The following is a 15652-nucleotide window of genomic DNA, read 5'->3' on the forward strand; positions in this document are numbered from 1 at the left end:
TCAATTTTTGAAACTTTTTTTCATATTTAGACTAGAAAATAACATTTTGGAACGCTTATAAATTATGATGAGATTTCATTGTATTTGAACATTTTTACCTTTACTTAACCTTCCTGTTAAAGAATCTTAATTACCGTTTTCTTTGTGTTGTTCCATTTTTTGACACGTAATTAAGCTGTATTAAGGCTTTCAGTCTATGATAGTGCTGCTGCTGTACCAGAGCACATTTCTCTCTAGCTAGAGAGGATATCTGCGCAGTGGACAGTCTGTGTCTTGTTTGTTTGCAGTATTTGAAGCCTGGCATACGGAATGTATCCACCAGGGTCTGTGCGCTCACATAATGACCACAGTGGGCCATTGTTTAGTTATATAGCCTTGGCTTATGTTGCACTGAGATTTGCCTTGTCACTATCAATCTACAGAAGTAGATTTTGTTGTCACAGAGATATATCACTACACTGGAAAGCAGTACAGGAAAAATGTGAGATTTACATTATTACTTTACTGATAAAGTTACATTACTAGTTTTATTCTTTTTTGACATGCAGCTATGGCTCATTTGGAGTCATTAAGTACAATAAGCAGTAGCTACAACTGGAAGTTTTCAGTTAGAGACAAAAAAGAATTAAATTTGAGATTCCTCGTTAGTTGATACTTTTTAATGGCTAACTGAAAAAATGGAAACAAATTGCAAACTTTTGAGACTACTCAGGTCTCTTCATCAGGCATAGAATAGCACAAAATCTGAAGAGTCACATATCTCTACACAACAAGGGTCGAGGAATAATGCAATAGATAACACAAGTGATGTGAAGCAGAACTATCAGTGTGGGAGAGGGAGAAGCAGTTGTGGCTGTAAATATTGGAACAGTTCATAGATAAGAAGTGTGAAAGTTTTATTGTCCTGTGATTGAGGTCTGGTCCAGGGTTGTGATACCCCCAAAAGGTGTGAGGAGCACATTTATTAGTTGATGTAAAAAAAACATGTCTGTAGATGAAATTGATGCAAAAAGGTCTGAGGAATATGCTCCTCAGACCTTTCTTGTAATTTTTTCATCTCATAATTTATAAAATCCCCATTTTTGTATCCCTTTTTGTAGAGTCATTACACTAAACACCAACATTTATTATATCTGTCTTTTAAGCCTTTAACAACAAGGGTGATATTTGTCTTGGAATATTATAATTTTTTCTTACATATTTTAGTAATTTACTTTAAGTATTGTGGACACACTAGCATCCCTTGTGGGACATTTGTGCTTATGTAACACTTTTTAACTTGTTCTATACAAATTAATAAAGATAAATCAATGGATCTCTTCAGAATTCAGTCTTCACTAGTCTGAGTGTGTTGTTCAAACTTTCGCCTGATTTGTGATGGCTGATAGTGATGAGCAAGTGTGCTCATTACTCGAGTTTTCTGAGCATGATCGGGTGTTCTCCAAATATTTTGGGCCTGCTCGTAGATTATGTTTGAGTCCCCGAAGCTGCATGATTTGCTGCTGTTAGGCAACCTGAACACATGTGGGAATTCCCTAACAAACAGGCTATCACTGCATGTGTTCAGGCTGTCTATCAGCTGCAAATCCTGCAGCTGCAAGGACTCAAACATAATATATGAGCATGCCCAAGATACTCGGCAACACCTAAGCATGCTTGGAAAACTCGAGTAACGAGCACACTCGCTCATCACTAATGGCTGATTCACATGAACAACAGGAAATTTTGTTTCTTTTTTGGTAAAAAAGCATTGAAATTGGTTGTTATGGTTCACACAGCTTGCAAGGAGATTGTCATGATTTGAACATAAGTTTATAAATTGTTCTCCCGTTTTAAATGAGGTGATATGTCAACCAACAATTAGACATCAGGTGATCAGGCAAATTTGAATTCACCTGTTCGCATGTTTTTTCCCAGCAAATTTTTTCATGGAGAAGTTATTTTCTGAAAATGTAATGTTCCTTATTATGACCTGAGGTCTCTCCATACCCCAGAGCATAATAAATGTAATAAGTAAAAATAAAACCCTTACACTCACCGCTCACCTCTCTAGCCCCTCCACTCCTCACCTCCACCCATCCAATCCTCATCACGTCTTCAGATTGCTGTTTGCTGCTTTGAAATCCCAACCATAACTTTCTATGCTGAGGATTTTAGGTTTGATAGGTCCAGGATGCTTCTGTGTATGCATATGCAAATTTCAAAAACTCCAAATTTTGTTGAATAGTATACAGATTTTTTTCCAAAATTAAAGTAGAATTCATTTCCACTCTAATTTATTTGCTCATCTCTAATGACAACTCAATTCCTACTTTTTATTTGATACAGTGATCCAAACAGGACAGTGCAAAAGTATAGACTCAATTTTCATAAACCCTAGAGTACCTATCACAATTTTTTTTTAATATTAAAAGACACAGTATTCATCCCAAGGTTTATCTGTACATTACCTGCACATGTTCAATGTGATTTCCATTGGTTACAGGACCGATGCCTAGGCAGTAGTCCACCTAGTATTCTACTCAGTGTGACTTGGACGCAATCAGTAACAGCTCAGTCATCCAATCTAGTGCAAGGGTATGCTGAGCTGTCAGTATTTTGATAGCTCAGTCATTCAATCTAATGCAAGGGTGTGCTGAGTTGTTTGTATTTTGATAGACTGCTCAGCCGTCCAATCTGAGACTGGGAAGTGCTGAGCTTCCTTCAGGTGTTCCCTGTTCTAAATGATTAACCAGCTACTTAACTAAGTTGTTAATGTCAGAACTCTGCCAGTAGTAGCATTTGCTCGGTGGTGCATGTTTGCTTTGTATTCCTGTGCTCTATTTGTTGAACTATTTCTGCATGACAATGGACTTTCTTCTGACCATCTGCTTTCTTAGCCCCTTTTTTCTCATCCTCTATACTCCTGGTATTCTGACCTTAGACCAGAACCTAACTGCGCCTTTGTCTTTTCCATTTAGTGTATGACTTGCTCTCTTGGCATCTGACCCCAGAACATTTGATTACCCTGCCTCATGATTTGTCATTCAGTATTGACTAGCGTCACAATAGGTCCATGTAGATGTGTGCGAGCATATCCTCAGATATGGTCTCCACCATTTTAATTATTTGTTGTCTGAAGAGGAGTCACCAATGTTGCACTGGCCTCCTCAATCGCCAGATCTAACACTCTGCAACTTCTTTCTGTGAGGCTCTCAGTGTATCTGCCACTCCAGTGACAGGATCTGAATGACCTGAGACAACACAATACTGCAGCAGCAGAATCATATCCTAGGAAATGATGGCAAGCATCTGGACAGAACTGAACTATCACCTAGACATCTGACCTGGCACCAATGAACCTCAATTTAAACATTGGTTTTACATAGATAAAATTTGGTTACTGCGTCTTTTCATGTTAATAAATTTGTGTAACGCTCTCTCGACTATGAATACTGTGACTATAACTTTGTTTAATCATTTCTGATTCACCCTGTACTTTTCAAGACGACAATCTGCATGCCTTTCTCCTTAAGACAAATCAGAAACATTTGAGAGTATTTGCTACCCTGAGGCTTAGTGCATAGAATAATCTGGAAAATTGGGAGGTAGGAGAACAGTAATAAAGTTTTCTTTCATTAATCAGATGGAACAGCTTCATTTATTTTTCTATTTGTTTTTGAAGATGAGCATTTGATGTATATTTTTAATTTTGCTTTACTGGGAACTTTTCACAATTACTATGCAACCAGTCGCAGCACTATGAAATATAATCACTGGCAATGTCAGAAAATAATAACTGACTGTTTAATTATGGCAAGGATAAGTACACATAACAACAACGCTCAGGCGGGGCTGTTGTTTTAGAATTGTATTTGTCACAGCGAGTGCGCCATTATTATTTGTCTTGCCTAAGCAAACAGACTAATGGCTGCCTAAGAAGGTGTCTAGGGATGCATGTCAAACACTAGGTGTATCATGCATTCAGACTGGTGTTGGGGTGGAAAAGTCACTGGTTAGGGGGATGGGTGCAGTGACCTTGTTCTCTCAACATTCTGTCTTTACACTGAAAGGAACAGATGAGTTCCTGAATTATTTACAACTCTGAAAGCTTATAATTGTTAACAGTGGTGGCAGCAGCAGCATATAGAGGCAGTGTTGTTCTGGAGTTTTTTTTATGAAAATGTCTGATCTCGTAAATCATCAAAGTGTACACTTTACTGGACTGTCTTTCAAAATTTTGATGCTTTTTTATTATATATTTAGACTTCTGTATTAATTAACAATTTCCCATTACTATACCTCATATAATTTATTTTGTATTTACATCTTTCATCTCTTTACTACCTTCTCAATTATAAAATTGTTAGACATCTGACTGACGGAAACAAATAATTTCTTGAATTAAACTGTAATGGATTTAAATAAAATTGCATTAAAACGCATAAGAACATTTTTTATAGGCCTCATTGTGTGTTCCCAACTTCAAATATTGATCAGTATCGTCTTTATACATCTTTTTTGTTATCTTTTTCGTTGGTATTTGCTACGTTGTTTGCCGCCATTTTTTTTTAATTTGTACTGAATAAACTAGTGAACAGTTTCCAAGCTGAAGCCACCAAAACAATGGTCAGGTCACATTTTTTAACCATTTAATGTCTTTGGAAACCTGAAGCACAAAAGAACATATGCACAGCAAGTCATTTTTTCAATGCAATGCATATGAAAATGTCATGTGCACATACCCTAAATACCATTCAACAGACAGCTGCCTGACACAGAGAAGACAGTTCTAAATTTTATATATGATGGACCCTCACCAGTGAGTGGCTTTATTTATTGACTTGTCCGTTTTTGGTGTTTTTCACCTATTAAAGCCATCTTGTTTTTTTATTTTTTTATTTGTGCCTTTTTAAGTCTATTATATACGTATTTGCCTGTTTTTATTTTTTATTTTGTTTGCCATAGTGGTTGGGGTTTGGGGGTTTCCTGATGTTTTCAGCTGATTTATTAATTGCAACATTAATTGGAATTTTTATGCAACTGAACTCCAGTTTCCTCTGGAATGATTTTATGTACACCCACATTTTTGAGCAAGCTCTGACATTTTAGAAGAAAAAGCAATAAAAAGTCACAGTAAAAGTTAGACAAAAATATATCATTTTTGATTTTGTGAAAAATTCCTGGGCAATTCACAACAAATTGAAGAATTTGGCAGAGAAAATTCTAACAAATACCACAAGAAAAAAAAGAAAAGTGACTTGAAAAAAATGATGATCTGAGCCCAAAGTACATTAAATTACAAATTTTTAATATTTAAAAAAAAATTGTCCCGAGATGGTCTTTTAGCTATGCTCCCAAAAAGGTTAGCCATTTTGAATGTAGTCATATTAAGGAAAAATATCTCATCTTCTGTAGTTTGTGTTAAATTATAATCAATTATTCTCTACATTTTATTTTTGAAGATAATCATATATGAGCTAAGTCTATTTTAGTAAATACTTGAAGTTCCCTAAAATGACTATTCTAGAGCATATTTCTTAGAACTTTGCATTATGTCATTCCTCATTTATTCAACCCAGTAGTTTATTTTTTTTGTTTTTTTATGCAAATTAAAAGCTGCAATTTGTTAAGGCTAGCGGAACGCACCAAGTAAATAGAGATGTTTTTATTGAAATTGGTGCGTTCGCAGCCCGGGGTCCACCGTGCAGGAGTACCTGCTGCTAGCAAACGGCGGCACTATATGGCGGTATGGACTAACTCAGTTAATTCACCGAGTAGCCATGAAAGCAAAGCACTGTGCCCTGTTAGACTTCACAGAGGCACAGGCTAACTGCCCAAACAGAGAGCAGTTAGTGGTCATGCATGCACACAAAACTCCTTGCCGGAGGTGCCAGCATTCTAGGGGCTTATTTCAGCCAGGTCCCTGAATACATACAAACACAAACTCCTCGCCGGAGGTGCCAGCGTTCTAGGGGTTTATTTAAGCCGGGTCCCTGAACACACTCTCACGTGACCACAATGGCGCAAAGCACATAACAAAGAACAATACTAGCGTGCGGCCATGCGAGCCTTAAATAGTTGCAGCACATACAGGACCTTCCTAGAAGGACCAATGAGAGGCTGCCACAGAGCGTGAGCACCTACAAGACCTTCCTGAAGGACCAATGGCCTTAGCTGCAGTATCTGATCATGTGACCCTCAATCTCCACTGAGAGATCTTACTCTGGGCATGCTCAGAACGAGAAAAGCAGGACTTAGTCCAGAAGCGTCTGCTCGCCGCTGCCCAGCACTGACTTCAATGGCAGAAGCAGGAAAGGCAGCAGTAACTCTTTGTACAGAGTCAGACTGAGCGAGATGCTGGGACCGACGTCTCCGCTGAGCAGGCAGGAGATGAATGGAAGACCGCAGCGGAGATGGCCCGCGATTCCCCCTGTGCAGAGGCGGGAACTCGACCCCTAACACACTTGTTTTTTATTTTCCTGACTGAATTGGAACACTTCACTGTTTTGTAAATCTACCGCATGTCAATTCTTTCACCATTTTTGCAGCGTTTCTTCAGCATTTTTATACTCACAGAAAGTAATGAGAAAAGTGAAAAAAAACATTTTTGCAGTGTTTTTGGTAAATGAAACTAACTTAGTTTAACATGTACTGTAGACAAATCTCACAAATGATCTGCACCTAAAAAAGCTGTAAAAAATCCAGCAAGAACACAGCAAAAAATTCAACAAAAATGCTGTAAAACTGGCATTTTTACTACTACAAGTGCAGGTTTTGGCTGCGGAAAAAAAGACGGATCAAAAATACAACATATGAATATAATCCTAGAGTTCACCTTTGCTGTAATAGGTGTGTCCTTTTGTAGTGCTAAGATGTTAATGGCCATCAGGAATCCAGATTGGTAGCCTGTCTTTAAGGAACCTTTAAGATATTAGACTGTAACAGTTCAGCTTAAATTAGCTTTGTATTTTCTGTAATTTTCCCAACACCTGGACCACATAGCTCCTTTATCAATCTTTAGAGGGAAAGCATATGTTTATAGTATCACCCAATTACTGCATAGTTTTGCTATCCATGTTTAGTGAGAAATGTTGGTAGTATGGTAAAACATTTGGTACCAGGAGATCCTTTTGCATATTTTATCCAGTGATGTATTTGTCTGATGCTGATTGACGTCTGAAGAGTTGGCCACTCTGCCAGAGGGATACTATATCGGACAAATAGAACTTGGTAGGGCTTGTGTAATACTTGGTTAGGCAAGCATTTGTTTCTAAACACAATATAAGTTGGGGAAGACTTCAGCTATGACAGAATCCCTGTTAACCTGTGGACTATAAATGGGATGCCGTGACGCCACAGTGTGGATCCCAGAAATTTCTATGTCTTAGGCTACGTTCACATTTGCGGTCCCCGCCGCAGCGTCGGGCGCCGCAGCGGCGCCGCATGCGTCATGCGCCCCTATATTTAACATGGGGGCGCATGGACATGCGGCGCACTTGCGTTTTGCGCCGCATGCGTCGCTGCGGCGCCCGCGTCGGGGCGCAGAGGACGCAGCAAGTTGCATTTTTGCTGCGTCCAAATTCAATGAAAAAAACGACGCATGCGGCGCAAAACGCAGCGTTGTGCATGCGTTTTGCTGCGTTTTTGTTTGCGTTGTGCGCTGCGGCGCCGACGCTGCGGCGCACAACGCAAATGTGAACGTAGCCTTAGCTGTTCTGCATCTCACAGTAGATATTCCCGGACAGATGATATGCTACTCCTGATGAAGTTTTTCCTGTGTAGTGTGCAATGTAAGTACTTTACCTTTGTGATTTATATTATGCAAAAGTATACGCAATATCACACTACACTCTATTTTCTGTAATCATTTAATTATAATAAAATTTATCGCCTTCTTTAAAGGGACTCTGTCACTCTCTCCAGGCACTAGAAACTAAAAGAGCCACCTTGTGCAGCAGTAATGCTGCATTCTGACAAGGTGGCTCTTTTAGTTATTAGTGCAGTCAAAGCAGAAATAAAGCGTTTTAAAATTTCGCAAAAATACCTGTCTTTAGCCATGGAGGCAGGTCTTAACCCCCCTGCTGCACACGCCACACTGCCGTCACTCAAGGCTTCTTCGGCGCCGAGCGCCGCCCCCTCCGCGCTGTTTTCAAATCAAATCTGGCGCCTGCGCTGTTTTGTTCTGCCTGGGGCATGCACAGTGAGCGCTGCCCGTCTGACCTCAGATGCAGTCTCGCAGACTGCGCCTGTGCGGCAACCCAGCTTGTGAATCTCAGCCCCGCAGTGTGCATAATGCATAACACTATACTGTATGGGAGGCCATATAATGCCATATAATGCCATATAATGCATAACACTAATGCATAACAAAGTGTGCATAATGCATAACAAAATACTATATGTGGTGAGAGCTACAGTATGTGGGGTCCATTATAACATTTGGAGGGCTATGTGAGAGCCTTTTTTCTTTAAGTAGGGGTATGTGGGGGTCATTATAATGTATGCAAGCAATTATTCAGTGTGAAGGTTTGTGTATGGTCTATGATACTGTGGGGGGTGATTATACTGTTTGGAGGGCTAGTAGGGACCATTAGACAGTGTGGTGAGGTGTGGGGTCAATTAACTGTATGTATGCCCATTATACTGCATGGAGGGTAGTGTTGTCACTGTTGGGGGATCATACTATGTTAGGGTCACCATACTTTGCCAGGAGCGTTGAGGAGGGATACAGTAGGATCATCATATTATGCATGTGTAGGGTAATGTGGAAGAATTCACTGTGGGGGTATCACGCAGTGTTTGTGTGACACTTGTTGACATCATACTTTATGGTTGTAATGAAGGGGAAATCTAGGGCTTCAGTAGGAGAAAAATTAGTTTGTAAAGGCTGAAAATATGTGAGATATGCTCTTCTGTGACCCCTGCCGAATATTATTTATTTATTTTGGGTGGGTTAATTAGAACATCTGCTATAGGGCACTATTACTTCTATGTACGCCCCTGTTTATATATAATATATATAGTATCATATATAATACCATAACATAATTAGTATGCACTATAACACTGCTTGAGAAAGTTTCAGTGTCTTGAACCAAAACTATATTGCTGGAGTGCTGCTTTCAGTTAGATAGATAGATAGATAGCTAGATAGATAGCTAGATAGATAGATAGATAGATAGATAGATAGATAGATAGATAGATAGATAGATACCGACTTCCTATGTTATATCACGGCATCACCTTTCCATACTGTGAGATGTGTAACTGTATATTATATTTTGTGCTTTTTTTAGTTAATGCAATGAATCCCAGCTTCAGGACTCTGGGTTAATATTTCACATGATGCTCTGAGAATAAGGGAGCCTGTGTTCAGAGGATTCACTTTTTGCAGCCGGTAATCTTTGGTGGAGTCAGTTACAATTTGTCTAACAAACCCGAGCCTTGGAAATGGTGATTGCATCCTCTGTATCGAGCTGTTTCCAGCTTTCTTACAAGTCATTTGTGATGAACTATTTCCAGATAAGTTGTCTGTTTACAGAAGCCTGAGTGACATAAATCCGTGTAGTATGAGGTTATCATGTCTGAAAATACCACAACGCAGGCGGCAACATCTGTTTCTCAGTAACCCTTCCACTACTGATTACACCAAATTCCTCAGATCAGAAAGAGAGTCCTTTTTCCTTCAGACTTGTCTTCATAATTGGACAGTAAATGCAGCCTTCCTAATGATCATTACAAGAAGAAATATGAAGTTACTTTAATGTTTCTATTAGATACAAATCCATTAATGGCAATTCATTACTACAATCTTATCTTATTCACTCACATTAACCTCCTCTGTGAAATGATTCTCAGCTGAACCCAGTGAGGTCTCAGCTTTAGTGAACACTATATAGTCAGCAAGAAGGCAGCGCCACTCTGGTCAATAGACTGTCAAGTATTGTACTACCATCTTATTCTCATGGATATGATTCAGGGCTTGATATATCCCATGGGCAGAAGGGACACTGTTTAGAGGAAAATGAGAAATTCTAGAAACCCCTTTAGGCTACATTCCCATGATGAGCTTTTGGTGAGTTTTTTTATGCTGCTTATTTTTGAAAAAAAAAATGGCAGTAACCTATTTTACTTAATGGGTGCAGAAATGGTGCAGAAAATCTGCAACATCAAAAGTCACCAAAAGCTCACCAACACAGGGATGTCCCTTGTCACATTTGTTGTTCACACTAGCATTAGAGCCACTAGCAGAAAAAATAGATGTAACCCATATATAAAAGGGGTCAGTACTATTAATCAAATCTTCAAAATGTATCTATTCGCGGAAGACAGATTCCTTTTTCTAACTGACACTTATAACTCAATGAAAGCAGTTCAGGAAATTATTGGACTGTTTCACTAGAGCATCCTATTTTAAATCTAATGTAGAGAAATCTAAAATATTATGGTTCAATATTTACAATCACTTAGTAAATAAAATTAAGGATATTTCAGCGTTCGACTGGGAGAATGATTTAATCCAATATTAGGGGATTTTATTGACTACAAATTTTAAAACAATTATTTAATCAAATTTGGATTTACTATGTAGCAATATTTCAAAAGAACTATATAATTTGGAAAAATCTGACCTTACCTGGATGGGAAGAATTATATCTTTAAAAATGCTTTCTCTTCCAAACATTTTACATATTTTCAGGGCCTTACCTACTCCAATAACTTTTAACTCTATTAGTAAACTTCAGATTATGCTTAATACTTTTATTTGGAATAACAAAATGGTGAAAATTTCCCAAAAGATACTTTTGAAAAGTAAGTTTCAAGGAGGTTTAAGATTCCCACATTTAATGTGCTACTATTATACAAATCTAATTTTTCAAAGTAAATATTGGCTCAGAAAAGATGCCTTACCTGCATGGCTTGACCTAGAATTTTGAACAAATAATAATAGACCTCTCCAGAACTACTCTTGAAACATATATTTAATCCTTTTCTTCAGGAACCGACACACCCTACTATTCAGGCTACAATTCAAGCTTGGGAAGTTTTAGCTAAAACTAATTTGAAATCCTCAAAGGTTAAACATATTAATAATATACCATTATCTCTAAAAAAAAATTTGTTTAATGAATAACTACCAGAAACTTAGACCCTGGCTGATTTAAAGAAAGTTAAAGATTTGTATGATGGCAACAATTTCTATCCATTTCAGATTATTAAACGAATGTCCAACCTGGCTAGTTCAGATTTATTTTATCATATGCTAATTAAACATGCAATCAAAACAATTTTGAATGGTAAATTCACTCTTTCTGTACCGGTCAGATTGCTTTTGACAAACATCAATAACAAAACCCTATGGAAAACCAGAAATATATATCAAACTCTAAACAATGTAAACAATGATAACAATTTTGAAAAAAAAAATCATATGGTGAAATGAGAGATAGAAATATACATATAAATCTAATATTTGCATGGCATTACGTGAATCAATTTATAAAATTCTTACTAGATGGTAGTATACCCCATTAAAACTAGCTCTAATATCTATCTCCTAATCAGTCTCCTAAGTGCTGTAAAAAATGTGGTCACATTGACGATCTGATCCACATACAGGGTGGGCCATTTATATGGATACACCTAAATAAAATGGGAATGGTTGGTGATATCAACTTCCTGTTTGTGGCACATTAGTATATGGGAGGGGAAAACTTTTCAAGATGGGCGGTGACCATGGTGGCCATTTTGACGTTGGCCATTTTGGATCCAACCTTATTTTTCCCAATGGGAAGAGGGTCATGTGACACATCAAACTAATTGAGAATTTCACAAGAAAAACAATGTTGTGCTTGGTTTTAATGTACCGTATATACTCGAGTATAAGCCGAGATTTTCAGCCCAAATTTTTGGGCTGAAAGTGCCCCTCTCGGCTTATACTCGAGTCATGATCGGTGGTGGGGTCGGCGGGTGAGGACTGTCATATACTCACCTAGTTCCAGCGTTCCTGGCGCTCCCCCTGCCCGTCCCACGGTCTCCCGGTGCCGCAGCTCTTCCCCTGAGCGGTCACATGGGACCGCTCATTAGAGAAATGAATAGGCTGCTCCACCTCCCATAGGGGCGGAGCCGCCTATTCATTTCTCTAATGAAGCGGTAACGGTGACCGCTGATAGAGGAAGAGGCTGCGGCACCGAAGACCAGCTGTCTGGGGGAAGGAGCGGGACGCCGGGAGCAGGTAAGTATGTCATATTTACCTTCCCTCGTTCCACATGCCGGGCGCTGATCCATCTTCCCGGCGTCTCTCCGCTCTGACTGTGCAGGTCAGAGGGCGCGATGACACATATAGTGTGCGCGCCGCTCTCTGCCTGATCAGTCAGTGCGGAGAGACGCCGGGACCGGACGCTGAGGAGCTGCAAGCAAGAGAGGTGAGTTTGTGTTTTTTTTTATTGCAGCAGCAGCAATGGCACAGATTTATGTGGAGTATCTATGGGGCAACGGTGCAGAGCACTATATGGCACAGCTATGGGGCAATGGTGCAGAGCATTATATATATGGCACAGCTATGGGGCAACGGTGCAGAGCATTATATATATGGCACAGCTATGGGGCAATGGTGCAGAGCATTATATATATGGCACAGCTATGGGGCAACGGTGCAGAGCACTATATGGCACAGCTATGAGGCAACGGTGCAGAGCATTATATATATGGCACAGCTATGGGGCAACGGTGCAGAGCACTATATGGCACAGCTATGGGGCAACGGTGCAGAGCATTATATATATGGCACAGCTATGGGGCAACGGTGCAGAGCATTATATATATGGCACAGCTATGGGGCAACGGTGCAGAGCACTATATGGCACAGCTATGGGGCAACGGTGCAGAGCATTATATATATGGCACAGCTATGGGGCAACGGTGCAGAGCACTATATATATGGCACAGCTATGGGGCAACGGTGCAGAGCACTATATATATGGCACAGCTATGGGGCAACGATGCAGAGCACTATATATATGGCACAGCTATGGAGCAACGGTGCAGAGCACTATATATATGGCACAGCTATGGGGCAATGGTGCAGAGCACTATATGGCACAGCTATAGGGCAACGATGCAGAGCATTATATATATGGCACAGCTATGGGGCAACGGTGCAGAGCATTATATATATGGCACAGCTATGGGGCAACGGTGCAGAGCACTATATATATGGCACAGCTATGGGGCAACGGTGCAGAGCACTATATGGCACAGCTATGGGGCAATGGTGCAGAGCACTATATATATGGCACAGCTATGGGGCAACGGTGCAGAGCACTATATGGCACAGCTATGGGGCAACGGTGCAGAGCATTATATATATGGCACAGCTATGGGGCAACGGTGCAGAGCACTATATATATGGCACAGCTATGGGGCAACGGTGCAGAGCACTATATGGCACAGCTATGGGGCAACGGTGCAGAGCATTATATATATGGCAGAGCTATGGGGCAACGGTGCAGAGCACTATATGGCACAGCTATGGGGCAACGGTGCAGAGCATTATATATATGGCACAGCTATGGGGCAACGGTTCAGAGCACTATATGGCACAGCTATGGGGCAACGGTGCAGAGCATTATATATATGGCACAGCTATGGGGCAACGGTGCAGAGCATTATATATATGGCACAGCTATCTATGGGGCAACGGTGCAGAGCATTGTATATATGGCACAACTTTATGTGGAGCATCTATGGGGCCATAATGAACGGTGCAGAGCATTATATGTGGCACAGCTTTATGTGGAGCATCTATGGGGCCATAATGAACGGTATGGAGTATCTATTTTTAATTTTGAAATTCACCAGTACCTGCTGCATTTTCCACCCTAGGCTTATACTCGAGTCAATAAGTTTTCCCAGTTTTTTGTGGCAAAATTAGGGGGGTCGGCTTATACTCGGGTCGGCTTATACTCGAGTATATACGGTAACTTTATTATTTCATGAGTTATTTACAAGTTTATGACCACTTATAAAATGTGTTCAAAGTGCTGCCCATTATGTTGGATTGTCAATGCAACCTTCTGCTCCCACTGTTGACACACTGATAGGAACACCGCAGAAGAAATGCTAGCACAGGGTAACTTCAAAATGGCCGCAATGGTCACCACCCATCTTGAAAAGTTTTCCCCTCCCATATACTAATGTGCCACAAACAGGAAGTTGATATCATCAACCATTCCCATTTTATTTAGGTGTATCCATATAAATGGCCCACACTGTATATTGGGATTGCCCCAAAATTAAATCTTTGTGGTATAAGGTATCTCGCTTAGTTAATAATTTATCAAAAAACAAAGTGACTATTATTCCACAAATACCCCTCCTCATGGTTGATTTGGAAACATTTGATCCCGCTCTGAAATCTATATTGAGCCACATATTTCAATATTTCTATAACTTTTTTTTTTGGAAAACAATGTATGTTCCCAAATTTTCTGAAATTATTAAGACAATTTCTTCTCATAGGTTTTATAATACAAATATGCCATAGCAAATAATAGGTATGAAAAATGTAAATATAAATGGGAAGCTTGGTTGTGTTTATATCCCTGAGGGAAAGTTTTATTGGAACAAATTGATTTTGGATTTCAATACTTGGAAACATTTTATGTTAGTCATTGGCTTGGACAGTTATGATCTATGTATATTTTCCATTGCATTACTGTGAAAATATGTTACATATTTCCTGAAGCTATTATACTTATATAACAGATAATAATATTATGTTTATATCTGATTGTATAAATAAATGTTCTCCCTTTGTTCCTTTCATTTTCCTCTTTTTACCTTGCTTCTCTCCTAATAAATATTTCCTTAACCCCCATTCCTAATTTTTCCTTCCTCCTCTCCCTACCCATGTATATATGGCTTTAAAAAGCCCCAAAAAAGATTGAAAACCATAAGCTCAACTTGGGAATGTAGCCTTAGAGTTAGTTCATTGGTCAGTACATAGGCACTAATAAGACCGGACTGCATAAGACAAGTTCAGACCTGATTGTGTTACATGATTTCTGAATCTAAATTTCTAAAATCACTTATAGAAAGATATTAGTGGAAACTTCAAAAGTATTATTCTAATTGGAAATGTGCTCATTTATTTTTAAGGAATAAAATGTATTAATACTTTCCCAAAAATGTTTTATTTGCCAGATTCCAAATTTGCAAGTGTCATATGATTCTAGGAAGCGATAAAACTGCAGGAGAGATCAGCGCAAATAGGGTCTTATCTGATAGACAATTAAAACATGTATTCAGATTGTACAAACCTGATGATCCTTTTAACGAAGCATGAAGATATCATAGAGATGTCAGCTGCAGCAGATCCACAGGTCAATAAGTGACCATGTTAGAAATCAGTGAAATGGAATATTGTGGACATGATCCGCGCTACTGAATAAGATGTAGGTCCGGACGTATTAATATAAAAGATGGTGGTTTTATTCTAGATGGTTATTCTACGCGTTTCGGAGTCAAATAACTCCTTCCTCAGGAAATTACCACAAATATCTATATCTACATATTTGTGGTATAATCCTGAGAAAGGAGTCATTTGACTCCGAAACGCGTAGAATAACCATCTTTTATATTAATATGTCCGGACCTACATCTTATTCAG

At 39.2% G+C, this 15652-nt stretch overlaps 1 protein-coding gene across 9 annotated transcripts in view; it reads left to right on the forward strand.

The window, feature by feature from the left end:
* TENM3 (teneurin transmembrane protein 3) overlaps positions 1–15652 on the forward strand; it is a 1770339-nt gene that overhangs the window by 316665 nt on the left and 1438022 nt on the right. The gene's annotated exons all lie outside the window — the stretch shown is intronic.

Source organism: Ranitomeya variabilis, chromosome 1 (genome assembly GCF_051348905.1).
Source record: "Ranitomeya variabilis isolate aRanVar5 chromosome 1, aRanVar5.hap1, whole genome shotgun sequence".
NCBI lineage: Eukaryota > Metazoa > Chordata > Amphibia > Anura > Dendrobatidae > Ranitomeya > Ranitomeya variabilis.